Source organism: Sciurus carolinensis, chromosome 1, assembly GCF_902686445.1.
Source record: "Sciurus carolinensis chromosome 1, mSciCar1.2, whole genome shotgun sequence".
NCBI classification, from domain to species: Eukaryota; Metazoa; Chordata; class Mammalia; order Rodentia; family Sciuridae; genus Sciurus; species Sciurus carolinensis.
In genome coordinates this window covers 189,654,023-189,681,675 of record NC_062213.1, presented here as the reverse complement: position 1 = coordinate 189,681,675, position 27,653 = coordinate 189,654,023, and the positions used below count along the sequence as shown (strand labels likewise).

General features: G+C 39.6%; 1 protein-coding gene across 1 annotated transcript in view; it reads right to left on the bottom strand.

Moving 5' to 3' along the window:
* Positions 1-24,672, bottom strand: part of Wasf2 (WASP family member 2) — a 73,232-nt gene extending 48,560 nt beyond the window's left edge. The window contains exon 1 of the mRNA XM_047546593.1: positions 24,502-24,672. The gene's annotated coding sequence lies outside the window, so the exon portion shown is untranslated. The remainder of the gene's footprint in view (positions 1-24,501) is intronic.
* Positions 24,673-27,653: the final 2,981 nt, after the last annotated feature.

Here is a 27,653-nt window from a genome sequence, read left to right as displayed (position 1 = left end):
AAAAAAAAAAAAAAAAACATGGTTTCATGGATCATTCTCATTCAAGAAAATTTATTTTTTAAAAATCTAACATTTGTGTATTACAAGTTCAAAGCCAGCACCAGCACCTTAGCAAGACCACAAGCAACTCAATAAAACCCTGTCACAAAATAAAAAATAAAAGGAGTAGGGATGTGGCTCATGGCTCATGGTTAAAGCTCCCTGGGTTCAATCCCCAGTATCCAAAAAAAAATCTAACATTTTAGGGGCAGAGGACATAACTCGGTGGTAGAACATGTGCTTAGCATGTGTGAGGACTGCGTTAAACCCTCAGTACAAAAAAAAGAAACAGTCCATCATTTTACATATAGCCATTTACTGAATTTTAAGGAATAAGAAATTTAACAATTTTGAACTACAAAATACACATTATTTTTAAAAATAAAAATGTAAAACCAAGAGTGGTGCTATACGTCTATAATTCCAGCTACTCCAGAGGCTATGGCAGGAGGATCACAAGTCTGAAACAAGCAGGGGCAACCTAGTGAGACCCTGTCTCAAAATTAAAAACAGAAAGGACTGGGGATGAAGCTCAGTTGCAGAGTGCCCCTGGATTCGATCTCCAGTAGCCCGGGGAGTAGGGAGAGGAGAGGTGTGAAGGGGACAGATGGGGCATAGACTACTGTTAATATAAAAACACATTTCATAGGCTGGAAAACTATCTGATAAAAAATTTCAGTGTTGACACTCTGTCCCACCCCTTCCTGCCTTAGTGGGTGCCTACTTGGTTCAATACATATTTTACGAAAAAGGAGAAACAAAGAGGTGGCTTGATCTTTAAAAATCCACAGTAGATTATACTAGAATAATTTTGAAAGCTTATTAGAGATTGACCAAAAAATACTAGCTTTCTTCCAGGTCAGCCACCAATTGGAGTCAGTTCCAACATTATTGTAAATAACTGCAATTAGAAGACTGGCAATGGATACTACCTATCCAACAGATCAATGAGACAGCTTTGATTCGAGATTGGTATAATCCTTTTCAACAAACATTAAAACAGTACCACACAATAAGGCTATTTTTTCCAAATACCTATGAGAAGTTATACTTCTTTGCCAATCTGGTAGTACAGATGCCTTTACCAGCTCCTCTCCTTTTAGATATCATGTTAATAAAGATGTTTAGGTATTTGTTTTAGTCAGCATTTTCCTGTGATCAAAAGATCTGACAAAAACAATGTTAGAGGAGGAAAAGTTTCAAAGGTCTCAGTCCATAGATGGCCAACTCCGTTAGCTCTGGGCCTAAGGTCAGGGCAGATCACAGTGAGAGTATGGTAGAGGAAAACAGCTCAGGACATGACAGTTAGGAAGCAAAGAGAGACAAGCTCCCCTCACCACCTCCTCCAGCCTACACCCTACCTTCCTACAGTTACCACCCAATTAATCCTTTTAAGCATATTAATGTACTGATTAGGTTAAAGTTCAAATAACCTGATCATTTCACCTCTAGATTTTCTTGCATTGTCTCACACATGAGCTTTTGGGGGACACCTAATATCTAAACCATAAGAGTACTTATGGTTTTAAATGACAATTGTTTTGCTATTTCCTCCCCCCTGTCATCCTTTTTTAATAGTACTAGGGCTTGAACATAGGGTCTTGTAAGGCAAGCACTCTACCATTAAGTTATATCCCCAGCCCTTTTTACATTTTATTCTGAGACAGGATCTTACCAAATTGCCCAGGCTGGCTTTGAGCTTGCCACCCAAGAAGCTAGGATTATAGGCATGAGTCACTACACATGAATAAATGCCAATATTTTTTAAAATAGGAAAATTGTTACAGAAACTCCTGTTGGTATTTTTCAGACTTGGAGGAAACTGAGATACTTCCCAGTGGTCTGAAAGGAAAAATAAAAATTATCAAACTCGGGGGCTGGGGAGATAGCTCAGTCAGTAGAGTGCTTGCCTTGTAAGCACAAGGCCCTGGGTTCAATCCCCAGCACCCCCCCAAAAAAAAAAAAAAAAATTACCAAACTCAAGAGAAGAAAATATGAAAATGTACAGAAGGAGGCCTGAGGAAAAAAAGCATGTGTATTATAAAAACAAAAATCCATGGTAAGCAAAATTCAATTATAATAAAACAATGATCATGTCCTGTCACATATATTAAAACCAAATTTTGCCATTTATCCTGGTTTACATCATAGTCCCAGAATTTTTTTTTTTTTTTTTTAAATACTAGGGACTAAATTCAGGGGTGCTTTGCCACTGAGCTACGTCTCCAGCCCTTTATATTTTTATTTTTTATTGAGACAGGGTCTTGCTAAATAACTGAGGCTAATCCCAAGATTGTGATCCTTGTGCCTCAGTCTTCTGAGTAATTGGAATTACAGGTGTGTACCAATGTGTCCAGACAAAATGATTACTAACAGTATTCCCTTTACCCTTTTTTTTTTCAATATTACGGATTGAACTAAGGAACAGTCATCACTGAGTCATATCCCCAACCCTATTTTGTATTTTATTTTGAGACAGGGTCTCACAGTTGCTTAGCACCTCGATTTGCTGAGGTTGGCTTTGAACTCACCCTCCCGAGCCGCTGGGATTACAGGAGTGTGAGCCTTGCTCCTTTTACTCTTAAAAGTGAATGGTTTCAGGGCTAGGGTTGTGGCTCAGTGGTAGAGCACTTGCCTAACACATGTGGGGCACCACATAAAAATAAATAAATAGGGGTGGGGTTGTGGCTCAGTGGTGGAGCGCTTGCCTAGCATGTGTGAGGCACTGGGTTCGAGTCTCAGCACCACATATAAATAAATGAATAAAATAAAGGTCTATCAACATCTTTAAAATTTTTAAAAATAATAAATAAATAAAGGTATTATCTTCATCTACAACTAAAAAAAATTTTTTTTAAATTAAAATTAAAAAAAAAGGGAATGGCCAGGCACTGTGGCACATACCTGTGATCCCAGTGGTTCAGGAGGCTGATGTAGGAGGAGCATGAGTTCAAAGTCAGCCTCAGCAACTTAGTGAGGACCTAAGCAACTATGCAAGAACCTGTCTCTAAATAAAATATAAAAAGGGCTGGGGATGTGGCTGAGTGGCTCAGTGCCCCGGGGCTCATTGGTTCAGTGGTTAAGCAGCTCTGGGTTCAATCCCTAGTACCAAAAAAAAAAAAAAAAAAAAAAGGATTCTGGAACCAAATGGCCTAGGTTCAAACCTCAGCCCTGCTATATATATTCTTTAGCTATGTGACCTTAGGAAAGTTTTGGTGGTGTTGTTTTGCTTTTCATTTTCAAATAATTTAAAACTGTTGAGAAAAATCCAATAATAGTTCAAAGAATTCCCATACACCCGTCATCTATGTTCATAAATTACTAATATTCTGCCACTTTTACTTTATTTTTCTCTACATACATACATACACACAAACCTATTTTTACTACTAATTTTTTAACATTTGGATAATAGGTTACAGATAGCATGCCCCTTTCTCTAAATACCACAGTGAGTTATTTTCTAAAAAGAAAGTGCAATACAATTATCACAATAGGAAATTTAACACTGATATAATACTATTATCTAACATAAAATTCATGTCTAAATTCTACAAGTTATGGGGCTGGGCCTGTACCTCAAAGGTACAGCACTTGCCAAGCATGTGCAAGGCCCTGGATCCAACCCCCAGTGTCACAATCAATCAATCAATCAATCAATAAATACTATCAGTTAATATAATAATGCTTTTTTTATTTTGGCAGTTGGGTGCAGGGGCAAGACTGGAGATTTAAACACAGAAGCCTCTACTACTGTGTTACACCCCCAGTCCTTTTTGATAGGTTCTCATAAAGTTACAAGGCTGGCCTCAAACTTGCTATCCTCCTGTTTCAGCCTCCCAAGTAACTGGGATTAAAGGTATGCGCATTATGCCCAGCTTGCAATAATGCTCTTTATGGCAATTTTTTCCTCAATTCAGGATTTTGGGCAGGTCTGAATCTCTTTGTACATAAGCTTCCCCATCTGTAAAATGGAAACTAGTAACAGTACGTAGTTCATGGGATTAGTGGGATAAATTAAGGAGTAAATGTAATAGAGAACTGAGAAGAGCTGCTGGCATTTAGTGCAGGTGTTTTGCTTCTAGAGAATGAGACTCTACACAAGGTAGAACTGTCAGATTAAAAAAAAAATAACTCTTTAAGATACTACTTTTTGAAGTCACTTAAGAAAATCTGTAAAATATATTGTGCATATCAACTGTTTCTTAAGCAAAGTATATACTAGCCAGGTGCAGTGGTACACTGTAATCCCAGTGACTCAGGAAACAGGCAGGAGGATTGCAAGTTCAAAGCTAGCCTTGGCAATTTAGTGACACCCTAAGTGACTATAATGAGACCTTGTCTCAATGTAAAAAATAAAAAGGGCTGGGGGTGTAGTTCAGTGGTTAAGCACTCGAATTCAATTCCTGGTACCAAAAATAAAAAAGTATACTAATAATACCAGCACCACAAAAACAACTATAATAAATATAACTTAACCTTTCCTTGGTTCCTTGGTGACTCAGTGGTGCTGGGTGGGGTGCAGTGACACACAGTTCAAACACACCTGAAATTCCAGCTATTCAAGAGGCTGAGATAGAAAAATCATAAATTCAAGACCGGCCTAGGCAATCTAGTAAAACTCTGTCTCAAAAAAAAAAAAATTTTTTTAAAGGGTTGAGGATGTAGTTCAGTGGTAGAGTACTTGCCTAGCATGTGAGAGGCACTGAGTTCATTTCTCAGCATCACATATAAATAAATAAATAACAGTCCATTGACGACTAAAAAAATATTTAAAAATAAATAAATAAATAAAAAATAAAGAACAAAAAAACATGATGCTGACAGGGGCTCTTAGGGTGTAAGGGTTGTATGCTCTGCGGTAAAATGGCTGCAAAGTTCTGTACAGATCACAATTCTTGAATCTACTCCTGTTGTCATCTTCTGATCACTAAAATGTATCAGTGTATCTACATTATTTTCATAATGCTATGGTCACACAAAGCTAGTTTAAAAAGACTTTCATATCATCTCTCGTGAATTCAATAAATACATTAATTATCTATTTTGTAATCTGATTAATCAATTTGAATCTCATAAGTAGTCTGTGAGGTTGAAAAAACACATTACCACCCCTAATTTTTTGTTCCATACTGGTGATTGAACCTAGGGCTTCAACCATGCTAGGAAAGTGCTTTACCAATAAGTTCTCTGCCACCCCTAATTTTAACTGCCTCATTAGAGAAAAACTAAGGCCCAAGGAGATCAGGTGACTTATTCTGGGTCACAGAGTCAACAGGCAACACAATCAGCCTTTACACACCTGGGTCCTCTGTGCCTCAAAATCCACAGATGAGTGAGGCCCTAGGGTGATGCTACTTTTGAGGTAAAATGAAGGAGCTTTCCAAAAGCTCTTTGCTACTCAGAAACACTTTCAGCTTACTTTTAGATGCAAAGAATTGCATTCTGGTTAGTTGAAACTGCCAGATGTCTGACTTTTGGATGCTCTTCCTCTGCACTTTCTCAAATTATCTTTCAAAACTTCTTCGAATTGTATAGGCTATACATTATTAATATAGACTCCACACATTTGAAATGAGATAAATTCAGATCTGAGCTAAAGTTTACCTCTGTACTCTAGTAAAGACTTAGAAAACAGTGCAAATAAGATTGCAGGGAGAAATGTTTAATGAGCTGTTTTTAAGCATTTCAAGAGTCTAATTTACATAAATTAAAGTTAAATTGCACATCATTCTCAGCTATTCATTAAACCAGGTACAAGGACCTCTACCTAACAAAATAACCTGGTAACACTATTAGCCTAGTTTCCGTTACTCTATGAACTCAAAGTAACAGCTGCATCTAAAGAAAAACAACATACAACATTCTCACTGTTTTCCCCCAATTAGCTCAAATTAATGAGGTTTGTTAATACCTTCAACAATGACCCACAAAACCCATCTTTCCCTGATGGTCTAGAGAAGAAGCTGAAACATAGCTAAACTACCTGCCCTAGAAACTAGGTAGAAGAAGGAATAGAAAATATCAATAGTATAGAAGTAAGAGCCAGAGGGCTAGGATTCTATGGCAAATTATGGCACTAAATTTGTGTAACCTTGGTTAAATTACTGGACAAAATGAAGGAGCCAGTAATGTGGTCTCTATATACAATACCCCACTCAAAGATCTAGAGTTCTTTGAGCAAAGGGCAGAACATGTAAAGATGGGTGTGAAGCATCATACCAAAAATCAAGGAACACTTGTAAAGACAATTGCAGTACGCCAAAAAGAATTGGAGACAACTTGAAGAGCCTCTCACTGATCTAAGATGGCATGAACTGAACATTTGTAAGAATAACTACAACTAAAATACATCAAATATATTAAAACCCAAAAGTTCATAATCATACTTTAAAAATTCAAAAGAATTCACTGGTCCCCTTTGAGCATATCAGGAAACCAACTCATCATTTTGAAAACTGGTAAATAAACAAATAAAAGGAATGAATTAAGTATTTATCCTGTTTTTTCCTACACATATTAAACCTCACAGTAACCAAAGAGTTGATAAGGAAAGTTTATTCTTTTCTTTCAGGGTGCTGGGGGCAGGTACCAGGGATTGAACTTAGGGGCGCTCAACCACTGAGACACAACCCCAGCCCTTTTTTGTATTTTATTTAGAGACAGGGTCTCACTGAGTTGCTTAGCACCTCGCTTTTGCTGAAGCTGACTTTGACCTCATGATCCTCCTGCCTCAGCCTTCCTCCCGGGGATTACAGGCATGTGCCCTGCACCCCATTAGGGTTATTCTTTTTTGAAGTATTCTACATAAAACCAGGGAAGAAAGATATAACTGAAATATAATAATTTGGCAGATATCTCATAAAATCCTGGATCTAGATAATCATCACCCATGACCACTTACAACATAAAAAGAGACACTTGAACATTATAAACCTACTTAAGGAAAAATACAGGACCACTTATTAAGTACTACTGTCAAAACAGGAACCTCATTCAGGTAAATCCTTTAGAGGTACACTGTCCAACATGTAGCTACTACACACATGTAGCTATTAAGAACTTAAAACAGCTAATCCAAACTGTGATGTGCTATAAATGCAAAACATCAAGCTTCAAAGGAATGGTATAAAAAAAACTTAAAATATTTCATTAATAATTTTTTTTTTCCATACTGGGAATTGAACCAGGGATACCTTATCACTGGGCTACATCCCCAGCCCGTTTCACTTTGAGACAGGGTCTCACTAAGATGCTGAAGCTGAACTCCAACTTGCAATTTTCCTGCCTCAGTCTCCCAAGTAGCTGTGATTATAAGCATACTCCCCCGTGCATATGCCATCATGTTCGGCTCACTAATAACTTTTTTCTGGTGCTGAGGATTGAACCTAGGACTTTATGCATGCTAGATAAGCACTCTGCCACTGAATTGTATCGTCAGCCCAATCACCTTTTATTATTACATGTTAAGTGATAAGTTTGCAATTACCAAGTTAAATCAATTATGAAAACACAGTTCCTGTTTCCTCTTGTCTTTTTAATGTGCCAACTAAAAAATCTAAGTTTCATTTAAAGCTTTAATATTTCTTAGACAACACTGTTCTAGATCTAACCAGTTTACAAAGAATATAATGGATAGAGAAACATAATGTTCTGTTCAATTAACAAAGTCCAGTATAGGAAAACTACAGAACAACTTAGTTACTTTGACAGTAGTAGCAAAAGCAACAAAAATACAAGTGACAAGAAGAAGTGCGACAATTGACAGATTAAAAGAGATTTAGAAGCCATAGAAACCAATTCAATGCATGGACCTTGTTTGAAACCTGATTCAAATAAACCAAAAGTTTAGAGAAAAAGGATGGCATGGGTGAAGGAAAAGAAGACAACACAATTTTAGAAGTGTGAACATTAACTGGATATATGCTGAAATATGAAATACTATGGTTATGTTTTTTAAAAAATAGTAACTTTTGCTAGGTTCAATGGCACATGCCTATAATCCTAGCTATTCAGAGGCTGAGGCAGAAAAACTGAAAGTTTGAGCATGGGCAACTTAGTGAGACCCTATCTCAAAATAAAATTTAAAAAGGGTTGAAGTGTAGCTCAGTTGTGCAGCATTTGTCTAGTATCCATTAAGCCCTGGGTTCAATCCCCAGGATCACAAAAAATAAAAATAAAAATAAAGGGACTGGGGAGATAGCTCGGGACTGGGGAGATAGCTCAGGGACTGGGGAGATAGCTCATGGGACTGGGGAGATAGCTCAGTTGGTAGAGTGCTTGCCTTGCAAGCACAAGGCCCTGGGTTCGATCCCCAGCACCGCAAAAAAAAAAAAAAAAAAAAAAAAAAAAAAAGAAAAAAAAAGAAAATAAAATAAAAATCCCAGGTCAGGTATAGTGGCACACACCTGTAATCCCAGCAACTGAGGAGGCTGAGGCAGGAGGATCCCAAGTTCAAGGCCAGCCTCAGTAACTTGAAGACCCTGTCTCAAAATAAAAAATAAAAAAGGCCAGGGATGTGACTCACTGACTATGTGCCCCTGAGTTTAATCCCCAGTACCAAACAACAACATCAACAACACAACAACAACAAAATCCCAGCTAGCTAGAAACACTGGCATGTGCATGGCTGAGACAGAATGATCACAGGAACCTAGAAGTTCAAAGCCAGCTTGGACAACATAACCAGATGCTTTCTCAAAAGAAACAAACAAAAAAAAAGACTGGGTGCAGTAATACATGCCTGTAATCCAGTGATGCAGGAGGCTAAAGCAGGAGGATTTCAAGTTTAAGACCAGCCTTGGCAAATTAGTGAGACCCTGTCTCAAAATAAAATATAAAAAGGGTTTGAGATTTGGCTCAGTGGTAGAGCACTCCTGTGTTCAGTACCCAGTACTAAAAAAACTAAATAAATAAATTCATTCGTTCATTAGCTAACATCACACTTACTGGTAAAACACTAAATGCTTTCCTCCTAAGATCATGAACAAGACTAGATGTCCTCTCTTACCACTTTTGTTCAAAACTGTACTAGAGGTTTAGCCAGAGTAATAGGCAAGGAAAAGAAAGGTAGACAGGTACAGTTGCACACATCTGTAATTTCAGCTAAATGGGAGGCTGAGGCAGAAGAATCAGAAGTTTGAGGTCAGCATGGGTAACTTAGCAAGACCCTGTCTCAAAATAAAAAGGGCAAGGATGTAGCCCAGTGTTTGCCTAGTTTATGCAAGGTCCTGGGTTCAATCCCCAGTATTGAGAAGGAAGGAAAGAAAAAAAAGGAAGGAAGGAAATCTTTATGGTCATAGACTAAAAAATAGTTACATATGACACTTCAAACTGAAGCAACCTAAGAAAAAAATAAATTAGACTTTCATCAAAATTTTAAACTTTCATGCTCTAAAGAGCATGATCAAGAAAATAAGGGACAACTCACAAGAATACTGGTGTAATTCAGAGGGAAACTACTTGCCTAGAATGCTACAAGGCTTTGGATTTGAGCCCCAGCACCACACACACACACACACACACACACACACACACACACTCTTACAAAACTGCAGGGCATGATGACACATGCTTGTAATCCTAGCCACTTGGAGGCTGAGACAGGAAGACTGAAAATTGAAGGCCAGCCTGGACAACATTAGGGAGATCCTGTCTCAAAAGGGGGTATGAGGAGCTAGTAATGCAGCTCTGAGGTACAGTGCTTGCCTAGCATGCTGGAGGCCCTGATTCAATGGGGGTGAGGGCAGGGTAAAATAATAGTTTTTATCAGTCCTACAAAGTTTTGAAACATCTGGCTCCTACCTACTCTCTCTCTAATCACTTATCGGTCACCACAGTTCACTAATAGTCACAGTGGGCTTCCATTTTCACAGAACAAGGTAAGGATTTTCCTGATTTGGCACCTTTGCAAATGGTTCCTTTTAACTAGAATTCTCCTTCCCATCTCTTCATTTGGTTAGTTCATTTTCATTCAGTTTCAGTTTTTTGCCCTCTCAGAGAAAGTTTTTCCATTACTCTCTATTATAGCACCTGACTTATTCTCTTTCTAACACATCACAATCTTTTAACATCTTATTTACGTGCTTATTGTCTAAATCGCATGAGAGCAAGGACCTTGTTTCTCATGATCACTGAGTTGCACCTCTAGAAACTGACACACAGGAAGTACTCAATAAATCAGTAATCCAATACTGGACATCACTCTGTTGTTAAATGTTTAATATAATAAAGGCTTAGAGAGAACCTACAGTTTGCAAGGCTTCCAGTAATATATACATACACCTGAGAGCAGAGGAGACATGGTAGAATGAGAATCAAATGAGCAGGAGGAAAAATAAAAAACAAAATTTCCAAAGGCTACAACAGCAAATAGACTATCTTTACCTCCAGAGAGAAAATTCATTTAGAAACAGAAAAAAGTTGTGAGCTGGATGGGTGTGGTGGCGCACACCTGTTATCCCAGCGGCTCGGGAGGCTGAGACAGGAGGATTGTGAGTTTAAAGCCAGCCTTATCAACAGCGAGGTGCTAAGCAACTCAATGTAGATCCTGTCTCTAAATAAAATAGGGCTGGGGATGTGGCTCAGTGGTTGAGTGCCCCTGAGTTCAATCCATGGTACCAAAAAAAAAAAGTTGTGATATAGTCCCTTCCCTAGACAAAGTATATAAACAAACAGTCTCCCAGGTATTATGACTGAACTATCACAATTAATATTTTTAGGAATTATCTAGAAAGAAAACTACCTAGTGAAATCTTCTCAGTTTGCAGATGACTACAGATACAGGCAGAAATATGAAGGTGTAAGATTTTTTGTGTCCAGAAATGTAAAAAATAGTTTCCAAATAGATAAAAATAAGGTAATGCAGCAGTGGAAAAGTAGTCCAAACTATAATTATCAAGTGAAGAGCTCTAAAGCTACCTGTTGCAACACAGGGAAGGAGGTTCAGAATTCCTGGACTGTATCCTGACTATAGATACAAAAGGGCAACAAAATGCTAGTGTTATTATGAAAGCTTGGGAAACAGAACACATTATCCTATCCTTGAACAAATCAAAGTGTATCTGTACTTAGAATAGAATGTGCAGTTGTGGTCACCTTAACACAGAAAAGGTAAAATAGAGAAGGACTAGAAAGATATCTGAAAAGATCAAAGGACAGAGGGGTTTCTGTATGATAATAGATATTTTTAAAATATAGATAGATATAGCTATATAAAGTGTACTTAAAATGAAGCAAAGAGTGTGTGTAAATAGCAGAAACTTCTACATCAAATCTAAAGAAACAATGATAGGGTTTAGAGGTTTAGTTCAGTGGTAGAACACTTGCCTAGCATCAGAAGGTTCTATCAGAAAGAAAAAAGGATGGGAAGGATGGGAAGGAGGCCTAAGTCCAGGTTTTAGATTCAGACAAGATTTTTAAAATTCTAGTCCCAGTTGGTTTAGTTGTGTGACAATGGGCCAGTTACTTAATTTTATGAGCCTTTCTTTTCTATAAACAACTAATTTGAGTAAACTGCTGTGAGAATGGAGATAAACACACTGGCAAACAGCACACATTCACCAAACACCAGCTATTGCTTTTATTAGACCAGTAAAAAGGGCCCAGCGTGGTAACACTCATCTGTAATCCCAACAGCCCAAGAGGCTGAGGCAGGAGGAACTCAAGTCCAAAGGACAGCCTAGGCAACTTAATAAGACCTTGTCTCAAAATAAAAAATAAAAAGGGCTGGGGATGTAGCTCACTGATAGAGCACCCCTGGGTTTAACCCCTAGTATGGCAAAAACAAATAAAAAATAAAAATAAATAACAGTTTACTGTTTTATCCAATAGATAAAAGTAATAAAGATCATTATTCAGGTCAAGAGTATAAAATACAAAACTAAGGGCTGGGGATATTATAGCTCAGCTAATAGAGTGCTTGCTTTGCATGCACAAGGCCCTGGGTTCAATCCCCAGCACCACCAAAAAAAAAAAAAAAAAAAAGTAATTCAAAGACAGTAGGGATACATTCATAGGTAACATTTCCATAACAAACTCCCAAGAGAAGGACTTGGGATGTAGCTCAATGGCAGAGCACTTGCTTGGCATGCTCAAGGTCCTAGGTTAGATCCCCAGCACAGGAATAGAAGACAATAGAAGGGAGAAAGGAAGAGGATGGGAAGAAAAGAGAGACACCCAAAAGAAATTATGAATTCTAAGCACCAAAGTCCTAACTTTTGAAGCTGATATTTTCATGCCTTCCCAACAAAACCCTACAGACCGCTACCTTTTAACCAAGATGGTGCTGAAGATAAAGAAGGAAGTTCCTGGCTATTCCAAAGTCAAAGCCAAACCCAGAGCAAAGGCTTTGAAGGCCAAGAAAGCATACTGAAAAGTATCCATAGCCCCCCCCACACACACAAAATCTGCATGTCACCCACTTCTGGGGCTCAAGACACTGCTTCAGGAGGCAGCCCAAATATCCTAGCAAGACTGACCCTCAAAGAAACAAGCTTGACCACTCTGCCATCACAAATTTCCCCTGATCAACTAGTCTGCCATGAAGACAGAGACAAAAACTTATTTATGTTCACTGTGTACCTCAAGGCCAAAAAGCACTAGATCAAACAGGTTTTAAAGAAACTGTATGATATTAAAGTGGCCAAGGTTAACACCTCAATCAGGCCTGATGGAGAGAAGGCGGCGTATGTTCAACTGGCTCCTGACTATGATGCTTTGAATGTTATCAACAAAACTGGGATCATCTAAACTGAATCCAATGTCTAATTCTGAATATACATTTTTTTCACCATTTAAAAAGGGAGGGTGCACAGTGGCACATACCTATAATCATAGCAGCTTGAGAGGCTGAGGCAAGAAGATTCTAAGTTCAAAGTCAGCCTCAGCAACGTAGCAAGACTCTATCTCAAAATAAAAAACAAAAAGGGGTGGGGACATGGCTTAGAGGTTGGGCGTCCCTGGATTCAATCCCTGATACAAAAAGGTGGGCTGAAGATGTAGCTCAATGGTAGAGCCCTTGCCTAGCATGCAAGGCCCTGGATTCAATACCCAATACCAATAAATAAACAAAGAAACAAACAAGCCAGGCATAGTGGCACAGACCTGTAATCTCAACAACTCAGGAGACTGAAACAGGCTAATCATAAATTCAAGGTCAGTGTTAGCAACTTAGCAACACCCTGTCTCAACAATTAAAAAAAAAAAAAAAAAGTGCAGAGGACTGGGGATATAACTCAGTAGTAAAGTGTCCCTAGATTCAATTCACAGTGCCGAAAGAATAGAAAAAGACATAGAATTCTGGACTAGATAATGTGTCTGACCAAATATGCCATTGCTTGCTTGCTTTCTTTCTTTCTTTCTTTTTTTTTTGCTGTACTGGAAATTGAACCCAGGGTCTCACACATAATAGGTAAGCACTCTACCACTAAGTTACAGCTTCAGACCTTTTTATTTCATTTTGAGAAAGGATCTCCCTAAGTTTTCCAGACTAGCCTTGAACTTACAACCCTTCTGCCTCAGCCTCCCAAGTAGCTGAGATTAAAGGTATGTACCACCATACCCAGTTGCCATTTTAAAATTTATAATAACAATTATGGAGAATTTATTGAGCACTGAACTAATTAACAATATCGTTTAATCCTCCTAACAACCCCTCTGAGGGATGCTCTGCATTTTACAGTAAAATAAGATAACCCATTTTCAGATGAGAAAACCAAAGCTAAAAGAGGTTGCATCATTTATCCAAGGCTTCAGAGCTAGTGTAAGTAGAGAAGACTAAAGGTAAACCTAGATGGAGACTGACTCCAGATTCTATACTCCCCGCCCTCTGCCCCCAGTGGTACTGGGGATTGAATTCAGGGATGCTCTACCACTAAGCTACATCTCCAGTCCTTTTTATTTCTTATATTGACACAGGGTCATACTAACTTGCCCAGGTTGGTTTCAAACTTGCCATCCTACTGCCTCAGTTTCCAGACTGCTAGGATTATAGGGGGATGCCACCATACCCACATGCCCAGCCAGAATCTATACTCTGAATTTTTTTTTTTTTTTTGGTACTGAGGGTTGAGCCCAAGAGCAGTTCACCACTAAGGTATATCCCCAGTTCTTTTTACTTTTTTTTTTTTTTTTTTTTTTTTTGGTACTAGGGATTGAATGCAGGGGTGCTTTACCAATGAGCTACATCCCCAGCCCTTTTAATTTCCCAAGTTGCTAGGATTATAGGCAAGCACCACCACACACAGTCAGAATCTATACTCTTTAAACAGAGCAATACTGCCTCTGTTTAGAAATGTTGGTTGTTGGGTATGTAACAATGATAAAGTGCACAGTAAGCATTCACAAATGTTGCCTGATGCATCCAAGTCAGTCAAGATTACAAGCAGCTAGACAGTCAGATGTAGGGTGTCTCCAAGCATGAACACGGAAATAACAAGAACTGATAAAGGATAGGATAAACCTAATGTAAAAAGGGAAACCTAAAAAGTCCTATATCATGGTCTCAGCTGTGGTAAACAAAGTGCAAAGAAAGAGAAATTGCATCAAAATGTCAACTAGTGCAGAGCACAGTGATCCATGCCTGTAATCCCAGCAACTCAGGAGGCTGAAGCAGGAGGATGGCAAATTTGAGGCCAGTTCGGGCAAATTAGTGAGCCCTTAGCAACTGAGCAAGACCACATCTCAAAACATAAAATAAAAAGGACTGGGGATGTAGGTCACTGGTAGAGCACCCGTGGGATTCAATACCCAGAACGAAAAAAAGAAAGTTAACTGGTAGAATGACAGGTGATTCTTTTTCTCTGCTTGGTATTATCTGAATTGAGCAATTTTTTTTTCCTTTTACAAATAGCACTCATTATTTCTGTAATTGGAAAAATGCAGAAACAAAAATAAATTTAAGTAAAGTTTCACTCTTTATTCACTTCTGCTTGTGTAATTTGTTGCAATGAGCATATATTACTTTTGTAATTTCAATGAGATTCCTAAAATAAATAAATATTAGAGAAGGGAAATATATTACATGCAAACATCAAAGTTAAAAATAGATGTGGAGGGCTGGGGTTGTAGCTTAGTGGTAGAGCACTTGCCTAGCACATGTGAAGCACTGGGTTCGATCTTCAGCACCACATAAAAAATAAATAAACTAAAGGCATTGTGTCCATCAACAACTAAAACATATTTAAAAAAAAAAAAAAAAAAAAGTAAGACTGACTACAAAGGGTCACAAGAACTTTGGAGAGTCATAGAAAGGCTCTCACTTGCCGGGTAGGGTGGCATACACCTGTAATCTCAGTCACTTGGGAGACTGAGGAGGAAGGATCACAAGTTCAAGGTCAGTCTCAGCAACTTGTTGAGACCCTATCTCAATAAAAGATAAAAAAAAAAAGGGACTGGGGATGTAGTTCAGTGGCAAAATGCCCCTGGGTTCAATCCCCAATGTAAAAACAAAAAAGAAATGAGATCTCTCTCTCTCCCTCTTTCTCACATCAGGGATAGAATCCAGGGGCACTCAACCACTAAGTCACATCCTCAGCCCTTTTTTATTTTTAGACAAGGTCTAGCTAGGTTGCTGAGGCTGGCTTTGAATTTGCAATCCCCCTCCCTCAGCCTGCCAAGTCACTGGAGGCATGCACTATCACACCTGACACGCTCTTTCTCTTGATTGGCCAGTTAGCTACACATTTGCCAAACATCTAATTATAAACTTGCATTTTTGTGCATTTCACTGTATATAACTTTAATGTTTTAAAAATCTCTTTAACAAAATGACCTAAAATCTGCCATTCATCAGTTGAGTGACTTTGTGGTAATCTCACAAAATCAATTTACTTTATCTATAAACTATAGCCTACTAACATAATTTATCTCAAGTGCTGGGGACTGACTAATGATATATATCAAAGTGGAAGCACTGTGCTTTGCAAATTATCACCCACTGAATAGTGGAGCTTTAAAAGTAAAGTGAGAGGCAAAGTTTGTCTTCCATCTCTCAGGAATCCACAGATGCCTTTGACATCAGGACTACACAGTTCCCAATGGTGAAGGGAAGAGAATATCTATGAACATGGCCTAAGACCTTCTATACATTTAATTTCTCAAGACGTGAATAGAGAAAAGGTTTTTTAGACTGAGTACTTGCTAGAACAAAGGATTTCAATTCTAAATACTTAAAATAATTACTCTTGTTACTTGGCTGATTACAAAGTTTAAATTTCACAAGTCATATCATACATGTTCATAGTTAGCATGTACATACACACATATATACTCAAACTGGAACTAAAGGAACCACACTACTCTTTCCCAAAAGGGTTTCTATATAGTTTAAAAATAAGAAACTTAATTTTGCTCAACTGGAATTAATCTTACAACTAAGAGAATGTATCTCTGATTCTTCCGTATTTTACCAGAAAAGGAAAACAGAGCTTGAAAAGAAATAACCACAAGCAAAGTTTAATACCCTTTCCTATCAAACTCAAAACTGTTTATTTTTATTAGTCTGGAACTCACAATGAACAGCAAATTTTTCTGAGATACTTCTATATCTGAACATTATTTTCTCTGCAAGCATTCAATGATTCTTCTTTCTATTCTCTGTTCTAATTCAATTCTGTTTGGTTTCTAAGTTAAGAAATGTATTTCATTTGCATAAATGGTAACTATTCTGAGATACTATTCATAACTATACATTTGAATTCTCTAGAATACCATTCATAACTTCAAATGGAACAGGAAAATAACACTCATTCAACTTCACCTTAACAGTGACTAAGACATGAAAGATTATACTATGCTGTAGAGAGCTGGCCAAAAGAAAGTGAAGTTCCCAAGTGTCATTAATACCTTGTCATTAATTTATGAATACTCAAAGGACCATTGCCTTGACCAATCTACCTGACACATCTGGCACAAGGTAGTAATATTTTTTTTTTTATTGTATACAAATGGGATACATGTTGTTTCTCTAAATATTCTTTTTTTATAGTAACTTTTATTTATTTATTTTTATGTGGTGCTGAGGATTCAACCCAGTGCTTCACACATGCTAGGCAAGCGCTCTACAACTAAGTCACAACCTCAGCCCACAAGGTAGTAATATTCTAAAAGTAATCTTTACTCCATCTAATCTTAAACATCTGAACTAAAAAAGCATGCTAACTAGTTAAACATGTTTTTTAGAATTACAAAGTATCTATCCAAGGACATCAAAAAACATATCTTATTCATGAAACTCAAAATTAGCAAAGAAAAATTGTGACAAGTCCTGGCAAGTTCTTTTTAAAAAGCAATACTTGTTATTCTTTAGATGTTAAACTTTTCAGCCATGAATTTTTCTGAGAAAGAGTAATTCATACACAGTAGTCTTTTTTTTTTTTTTTTTGGTGGGGGAGGGGTACTGGGGATTGAACCCAGAGGTGATTTACTACTGAGTAACATCCCAGCTCTTTTTATTTTTTTATTCTGAGACTGGGTCTTGCTAAATTTCTTAGAGCCTCACTAAGTTGCTAAGGCTCAACCTGTGATCCTCCTGCCTCAGTCTCTCAAGTTGTGGAATCACAGGCATATTCTACTACATCTGGCACAAGGTAGTAATATTTTTTTTTTATTGTATACAAATGGGATACATGTTGTTTCTCTAAATATTCTTTTTTTATAGTAACTTTTATTTATTTATTTTTATGTGGTGCTGAGGATTCAACCCAGTGCTTCACACATGCTAGGCAAGCGCTCTACAACTAAGTCACAACCTCAGCCCACAAGGTAGTAATATTCTAAAAGTAATCTTTACTCCATCTAATCTTAATCAGTGACAGAAATTGAATTTACATAGATCTGCATAAAAAATTCAGTTATCTATACTGCTCTAATATATTTAAACTGAATAAAATTTGAACAGAATGAAAATAATGGAACTATTTTAAATGTGTCACTTTCTGATTTCCCTCATTTTCCTTTCTTATCCAAAGTTAGTGACAAGAGACTGTATAACCAGACAGGAGAGCACACATTTGAGGACATTCATATTCCTTTCTTTTACTCCATCACCTTTACCCCTGTTAATACAGTGGTTCTTAAAAAGGAGCAATTTTGTCCTCCAGGGTTCATATGACATCTGGAAACACTTTTGAGAGTCACAATTAGGGGAGTGGGTGCTACTGGCATCTAGTAGATAGACCCCATGATGCTGTTTACATGAAATGAAAGAAAGATGAGCCAACTAAATGAAGCAGAAGAAAACAGAGGCCATAATTTAAGCATTATTGGCATCTATTAAGTGCGTATCCTGTGTTGTGCATTGGTCATACAAAAAAGAACATTATACTCTTGCCCTTAAGGAACTTAGTCAGGTAGGGCAGTTTTATAATTTGTCTGATACCAGATTTGACTGTCTGATAAATGCTTTAACAAAGAAGACATAAAAGGGAAGCACTCAACTTTTCCTGGGGAAAAGCATCAGGGAACAGACCTCTTAGACAGTTCTAAGGATGAGTAAGAAGCACCTTACTTCACAGCCTACATTTCTCTTCCCAAACAAGGAGCCAATCATTTCTTTACTCAACATAAAGCTACGGAGTGTCAATTATGTTCCCTGTATTATGCTGTGTTGGAGATCCAGGCAAATTACAACTTTCCATTTCTTCCTTTGGCATCACTGGTGTCCAGCAGTCTACCTTCAATACCCAAGAACTCTGCATTTAGACCTATTCCCAATTTAGTTACTGTTGCCCTAAGTCAATTCTAGTAAGGCCAACAACCAAGAAGGAAACAAAACTTTCAGTTGCCTGTTTACATAGACTGCATCCAATCCTGCCTAGTTACAACATGAGGTGGTAATGCTAGCAAAGTAGCCAACAGTGAAATGACTATGGGTACAGATCTACCAACCGTTTGATGTGTGTAGATATTTTGGAGAGCTATCTTAGCTTACAAAAAAATCTGGGTCCTCTTCTACCCTATGTAACTCATGTCAGGGAGAATAGCAAATTAATCAAAAAATATTTGAGAGGCTAAGTATATGGTTTGGTGGTACAGCACTTGCTAAGCATGTGTGTGAGGGCTTAGGTTTGATCCCTAGTACTGCATGAGAGCAGGGGAGGATTTATTGAGTGCTTACAATTTGCTATGTCAATGATTCTCAACCCTAGTTATGTACTTACTGCCAGGGCTCCCATGAGAGATATGCACATTTTTTATTTTTATTTATTTATTTTTAGGTACTAGGGATTGAACCCAGAGGCACTTTACCACTGAGCTACCTCCTAAGCCCTTTTTTTTTTTTTTTTTTTTTTTTTAATTTATTTATTTTACAACAGGGTCTCACTAGGTTGCTTGGGGCCTTGTTAAATTGCTGAGGCTAGCCTCGAAATTGTGATCTCCCTGCCTAAGCCTCTGGAGTCACCGGGATTAAGGTATGCACACCCAGCAGATATGCACATTTTTTTAAAGAAAAATTTGATAACCAAGACAAGTTTGAAGTCCTGGCCTTTAGGCATTACAGAATACCAAAGAATACAAAAAAACAGTACCTGTCTTCAAGAATTTACCCCTACTCACAACAGAGTAACATAACAGAATGTTAGTCCACCAATTTGTAATTCTTTTGCAATATTATCAATGCTATGAAATAGAATAAATTGGGTAGTCTGGATAACAACTGTTCCTATTTCCTAGTCTAATCATACACCTACTCCACTTGCAATTCCTGATACCCTGTTCCACACCCTTTCTATCTCCCAGACAGTGAAGTAACCATTCTCAGAAAACAAGGAACCACCCCAAGTAGGAGGATGAATTGAGGTCTCAAACCAAGTGGCAATGTGATTTCTTTTCTTTCTTTCTTTTTTTCTTTTCTTTCTTTTTTTTTGTAAGATTGTTATACTTTTTAGGGCCGGGGTTGTGGCTCAGTGGTAGAGCACTTGAGTAGCATGTATGAGGCACTGGGTTCAAACCTCAGCACCGCATATAAATAAATAAAATAAAGGTCCATCAACAATTAAAAATATTTTTTAAAAAAAGATTGTTATACTTTTAAAAAATGTTTTTAGTTGTCAATGAACCTTTATTTTTATTTATTTACATGCAATGCCAAGGATCAAACCCAGTGCCTCACACATGCTAGGCAAGTGCTCTACCAACGAGCTACAACCCCAGCCCCTTCGTGATTTCTTGAAGGACAGAATTCTTCAAATCCATTTTGTCATGGGGTTGCTGCTTCTTCTCCACCTGCCCCAATACTGGGGATTGAACCCAAAGGCACTTTACCACTGAGCTACATCCCTAGTTCTTTTTTTTTATTTTAAGACAGGGTCTTGCTAAGTTACTTAGGGCCTCGCTAAAATGCTTGGGGCCTCACTAAATTGCTGAGACTTGTAATCCTCCTGCCTCAGCCTCCTCAGTCACTGGGATTACAGGAGTATACCACCACACCCAGCTCATAGGGTTTCTTCTAAACAGAAGAAATAAATCTTCAATCTCCAGCAATACCAATCAATCTCATTCTACAGTACAGGGGTCTGAGAAAAGGTAAGAGCAGCCTTTAAAATATGCTCATGGAGGTCCTTGGTCACTTAAACACCCAAATTCATATGGTTAGTAAATGAGTTTCTTATACAGCACACATTTAAAAGGAGATATGCTAATTTTTTTTGCTAAATTAAATATTTGTTAGTAAACTCCTCAGCAAGATGTACAAATTATGGAAGCTTCATAAATTAAAAACAAAGAAAAAATTGACCTAAATTCCATCTAGTAGTGATTACCTCAAACTAAAGGACCCCCCTGAAAGGAAAAATATCAGCTTTAAAATTCTGCCAACATAGCCAGTTCTCCTGGTGCACATTATCATCACAGCTACTCAGAAGGCTGAGGCAAGAGGATTGCAAATTTGAGACCTGTCTTAAAAAAAAAAAGAAGAAGAAGAAGAAGAAGAAGAAGAAAGAAAAGCAGAGCCAGGAATGTAGCATGTAGCTTAGTTATAAAGCATTTGCTTAAAATGTGCATTACCCTGGGTTCAATTCTTGGTACCACAAAAAAGAAAAAAAAATTTTTTTGTAAACATTAATCTACAGATCCTCACCTGATTGATTTTTCTCTGAATCACACAGATACAAAAAGATACAATTCTCTTTAATTGTTATAAAAAAAATTATGAGCAAAGACCCTAAAATTACTATTTATAAAAGAGATAGAGATGACTGGGGATGTAGCTCAGTGATAACATGTGCAAGACCCTGGGTTCTATCCCTAGCACCAAGAAAAAAGAGGCAGAGTGTGTCATTTTAGCATCTCAAATCTTTAGTGAGAGTACTAAAGATATATTTTAGGGCTAGATCAGTGGTAAAGCACTTACTTGGCATATATGAAGCCCTGGGTTTGATCCCCAGCATCATTAAACAACAACAATAACAAAAGGATAATACCAGTAGTTAGGGAAAAATTAACATCAGGTATATTTTAATTGGAATAAGAATTTTACATGACAAACCAAAAAAATGTAATACTATTTTTAGGACTCATGACTTTGAAATTAACATGGTTATACAATATTTTCCTTTGTTTTCATCATATAAGCTTTATTTATGGAGGTACTCAATCCCTTCCCTTTGATTCAAAAATTCAAAAAGCTGTGAAAAACAACTTTTTCATTATTCATGTGGTGGCAAAACATGACATGAAACTATTTATAATATATATTTATCCCAGTTAGAGTGAGCATTTAAACATTTTACTCCTGAAATAGTAATATGATTGAGTACAAGGTGCTGCCCTAGACTCTCTGGAGTGTTAACATAACACAGTAGACACTGCACATTTCTTTACTAAAATCTCCAAACTTTCTAAATTAAGAAACACATCTGGTCTCAAGACTTTTTTTTTTTTTTTTTTAGCCAAGGTTTTTGAATGACACACTGTGGACTAGGGTTTTGAACATACTGTGGACTGGTACACTAATTAAGACTAAATCATCTTATATAAAAAATATAACTAATACTGAGAATGACTGTAGATCTTGACATGCAGCAAATCTAATGTCTTAACAACTATAAAACACAATCCTGGAAAACAAAGCATTAAAAAGACTTTTTTTTTTTTTTTGGTACCAAGGGGTTGAACCCAGGGGCACTTAACCACTAGCCACATCCCCAGCCCTTTTTTATATTTTAAGCAACTCTCACTGAGTTGCTTAAGGCCTCACTTAGTTGCTGAGACTGGCTTTGAACTCACAATCCTCCTGCCTCATCCTCCCAGGCCACTAGGATTACAGGTGTATGCCACCACACAGGTTAAAAAGACTTTAAATGACTGTCAAAAAGCAAAACGCCATTATGTTTTTTAAGTGATGGTAATTTGCATCTTCTGATATCTAAATCAATTCCTCCTAGGTTGAAATTCACTAATTTAAATCACAGTTAAAACAGAGGTAAAGACTGGAAATGGTAACTATGTTGAGAAAAATGACTCTTCAGCGATAACTTCCTCAGTAAAATGTTCTGATTTCTCAAAAATTTATATCAGAGGGATGCTATGCAACCACTCAGGGCAGAGTGCTTGCCCAGCATGCACCAAGCCATGGGTTCAATCCCCAGAATCACAAAAAGAAAAAAATTAGATCAGAGGCTAAGATTTTAAATTGTTTCACTGTGGAAGACAATTTCTGAATGTCCAACAAATTACAATGGACTTTTTCTGTGAAAGCAGAGCCTCAAACATGAATAAAGGCAAGAACAGCTCTTAAAGATCTATGAACAGGAAGAAGAGTTTCATAGTTCTTTCCTTCCTTCCTCCTTTAGTTGCTGCTTTTCTGGTTTTAGAATTTCAAACAAAGAAAATACATATTGGCTCCACTGCTAAGAAACGCCCTCTTTCTTAGCAACTTCCTCTTCCAATTTTCTTCCCCACCACTGACATATCAGAACAATACCCACAGCAGGACCTACCATTTTAATTAATCCAAAGTTCTGACGTTTAGAAAAATTAAGAGCTGTATTTATGGTACCCAACTACTGCCTACCCCAAGTCCACAGTCTTCTCTCTCTCATCTAAAAGTCAGATAACAACAAAGAAAGGAACATTACGCTTAATCAAAGGTAGGCTGTTGAGCCTTGACCCCACAGAATCCAGTGAAATCTGAACTAATAAATGGGAAAACTTCTCCATTTCCAAGAAAACATGGTCTTCTTAGGGAGGAGAAAAAGACACTGGGCTGGTACCACATTGAACCAAAACTCAAGTCTATATACCAAGAGTTGATGAAACTTTCTTCTACAGGACACCCAATATGAATTCAAACTGAGTCCCTGAAGTTCTGACACACTTCAAAGTGACTTTGACAATTTAGACTTTTCCAACTCACATACTCAACAAAGGGGATGAACTTACAATTAACCATCCAGAGATCAAGGCCCTACCTGTTCCATGCCAGAAGTCTGGGACCAGACCTCTCCCTATGTCTGTGACAAGGTAAACTTCCCTAATACTGTCTTAAGTAGGCAATGACTTTCCCCCTTACCCAGTGATTCCCAGAGGAAACACCATCACACTGGTAAACTGCACTTTACTAGAGGCCCTGGGCAAGTCACTTGGGTTCTCTGAAACTTAGTTTCCTTCTGTGCAAATTCTCAAGGGAAGTTGTAAAAATTAAACAACAATATATGCCTAACCAAGGTTTGGCACACAGTAGGAGCACCATAAATATGCTTCTCCCTTTTCCTCCTCCTGACTTCTGGGTCTAAATTCCAATCTTGGCTCCAAGAAGCTCCAAGGATTTCTTCCTCATCTCTGATTCTATATCCAAGGGTAGACACCTTCCCCATCTCATGAGCTCTACGACTGCTGGAGGACCCAGAGAACCCGAACCCATCCCATCCCAATCCCATCCATCACGGTCGGGGGTGCACCCACCGCCTTCGCGAAAGAGCCCCTTTAGCCAACTCTCCTCCTCAGTCTGCACGCCCGCACACTCGCACACGGTGCTCTACCCGCTGCTCCCCGACTTAACAGGCAGGGGCCTTGAGGAGCACCTCAGTTATTGCAAGGTCCGGGACAGAAACCGAGGCTCATCCTCGGAAGAACTTCCCCAAACAGCTGGCACCCAACTCAGGTACTCCTGCCGACAGTCTTCGTTTTACAAATGGGGATACTAAGGCCCGAAGAAGGAAGTGACTTGCCCACGATCACAAAGCGACCTGGGGACAGAACCAGGTCAGGCCGGGACACTTTCATAGCCTCACAGACTCGCAGGCCCCTTCACGAACCCGCTGGGGACTCCAAGGCACCCCCTCCCTGAGGGGGGTAGGATGAACTAAGACGCCATCCGCCGCGGGCCGCTGGCCGGTCTCTGCCAGTCGGAGCAGGAGGTGCGGCACCCATTGCCCCTGGACTCTGCGCGGCTCCGGAGGGGCGGCCCAGGTGGGGCCGGCGCCTCACAGCGGGGCCCGCCCAAGGGGACTTGTTGCTCACCTGGCCTCGCGCAGTCGCCCTCAGAGACAGGAAGAGCCGGCCAGCCACCCTATCTCAGCACGGGACCTGCTCCCGCCGACCGCCTAGCGGGCTGCCACACAGCCGGACCCCCCTCAATGCGCTACGCCCCCAGCCGCGCTCGCCCGGTCTGTGTCCGCCATTACGCGATTCCCCGCCCTGGGACGCAGCCACACCCCGCCAACGGCTCTGATTGGTCCTCCGCCCCACCCGCCCTGGGCTCCCAGTCATTCCATTGGCCTGAAGAGAATGCCAGTTAAATAACTACGCAAAAGACGTACTCAAGGCTACTGTCTGGAGAGCTCCACCCGAGCGACTTCCGCAATAGGAGTAAACAGCGGGAGGCAAACCAAGTGGAGTGGGGGTGGAGATTAAGGTAAAGCAACTCCTGAATTCAGAGTAGAAAAATCCCACCGAAGAAAGGGTAAAATGTCTCCCAGAATGTGTTGAAAGACAAATTCTTCTTGTTGGAGTTCAAAGAACCGGTATTTTGGGTGATAAGAAGGGACCAAGCCTGTAAACTTCTCTGTGGACACCCCTCAAGTTGCAGATAGTTATGTCCCTTCACTTTGGGTCTCAGGCGGGGCCAAAAGTAAGGTGGGGGGAGTGAGTCAGAGGCTTTAAGAGCCCGCCCCTAAGGGATGCTGGAGGGTTGGGGGGTGTCCTGGAACTGGGAGCTAGTTCTGACAGGCCTCTGTCGTGTGAGCTGGTCCCCAGTTTAACCGCCACCGCACTCTGCAACCTCAGACAACTCCCTGAGCTTATCCGGGTCTCAGTTTGTCCTTCTGCAAAATAGGCGCAGTAGGCTCAGGCCTGTCCGCCTTCGTGCCTCAGTGGCCATATGCAAGGCTTATTGGTTATAAGAGGCCGCAGCCGGATAACAATGTAACAAATTAATAAGTTAGACAAGATATCCATTTTAGTTCGCTAGAGCCACTCTTTGAGCAGGTATTGTCCTCAACTTGCAGGGAGTCTCCATGACAGCAGATTTACCCAGGTTCACAAAGACTCGGAAGCAAACCTAGGACTCAAACCTGTATGATTTAGCTTCCATTCCTATATTTTTCCTTCCCTCCCCATCCCTTTAGTAGGTCAGGAATGGTTTTAAGGGTGCCAGATTTGCCCTCGCTCCTGGTTACAATTGACTTGATCATAGGCCACTCCCAAGTTAAGTGACCAACTGGGATCCTAGAATCAGGAGGTCGGGTATGACGGATGATCAGCAATGTAGGCAGAATCCCAAATGAGGACATGGATAGTGGGGCAGCAAAACTTAAATCCAGGTCTCTCCACTCAGAACAGAGCTCTATTCACCACAGGATTGTCCCAGCACGACTGTCTTGGCTGTGACTCCTAGTCCTTTTCTCTCCCTAGAGGCCAAGATGGGAATTGGAGGGGGGAGCAGCTTAAGACTTAAGAAGGGCAGAGACTGGACAAGTGGGTGGTGCCAGCAGGGTCCCAGTGCTGACTGGGTTGGTGTCCTCCAGGCTCAGATTGGTACATGATCTGACAGCCAATGACTGTTTAAATCTGGCTGTGGCTGTTGGGTGCAGGAGGTAACTGCAGAAGGCAGCAGTGGTTTTGGGGTTAAACCTGACCTGGGATTGAATCCTAGCTCCACCACTTTGCAGTTCTTTGAGCCTTACCTACCTCTTCTCTAAAATGGGATGATAGGGCAGTTGTGAAGATTCAGTGAGTTAATTGTGGAGCTAATTAGTCATGTGTTTAAAATGCCTGGTAGCTACTTATTCATTCATGGATTCATTTGTTCAATGAAAAATTATTGAGTACCTAGCATGTGTAGAGCAGCCTGCCAATGGCACAGCTACAGTGGTGAACCAAATAGTCAGACCCTTGAGCTGGGGATATATTTCAGTTGGTAGAATGCTTGCCTCAAATGCACAAGGCTCTGGGTTCAATCCCCAGCACCACCAAAAAAAAAAAAAAAAAGATAGACTCCCTTAGAGTCTGGTAAGGAAGAAAGTGGCTAAACAAATGAATGAACAAATCGAAGTACAGTTAGAAAGTGATAAGGAACAAGAAGGCAAAGTACAATGTGTTTAAGAGAGTGAAGACCAGGAGATGGGAGGGGTCAAAGGAGGCTTCCCTGAGTGGGTGGTATCTGCGGTGGGTTGATGAATGTGGTTCACCCTTTCATGAATGAGGAGGGTGGGAGGGTGGGAGAAATGGGGCAGGACAAGAGAAAGGGCGCAGGTATGAAGGCATGTGGGTCAAGGAAGATTGTGGCAGTGGGGAGGGAGGGCAGAGCACACCGGCCCTGAGGACCACAATAGAGAGGGTCATTCCTAAACTAGACGGGGTGACCTGGGAGGGTACCTGGCTTTGAAAGTGGACAGACTTTACCAGGTGTGGTGGTAAGTGCCTGTCATCCCAGCTACTCAGGGGCTGAAGTAGGAGGATTGCAAGTTCAAGGCCAGTCTGGGCAATCCCCTAGCCTGGGCAATTAAAAAAAAAAAAAAAAAAAAAAAAAAAAAAACGTGGGTGCCGTGGCACAAGCCTGTAATCCTAGCCAATCAGGAGGCTGAGGCAGAAGGATCGCAAATTCAAAGCCAGCCTCAGCAATAGCAAGGCACTAAGCAACTCAGTGAGACCCTGTTTCTAAATAAAATACAAAATAGGCCTCAGGATGTGGCTCAGTGGTTGAGTGTCCCTGAGTTCAATCCCTGGTGCAATAAAAAAAAAAAAAAAAAAAACAGAAAGCAAGAGGCCGGAGCATGAACACATGCCTATAATCCCAGCAACTCAGGAGGCTAAGGCAGGAGAATCGAAAGTTCAAAGCCAGACTCAGCAATTTAGCAAGGCCCTAAGCAACTTAGCAAGACCCAACCCCCCCGTCTCTAAGTAAAAAAAAATAAAATAAAATAAAAAGGGCTGGGGATGTGTCTCAGTGGTTAAGTGCCCCTGGATTCAATCCTGGTACAAAAAACAAAAAGACCATGATATAGCTCAGTGGTAAAGCACCATTGAGTTTAATTTGGGGATGGGGGCAGGGGGAGGATTCAGGCTTCCAGAACCAGAACTATGGCTTCGTTGTAGAGCTCATCCTTAGCATGTGCAAGGCTCTGGATTCAATCCCCAATATTTTAGAAAAGAAGAGAATAGAATGCAGGCTT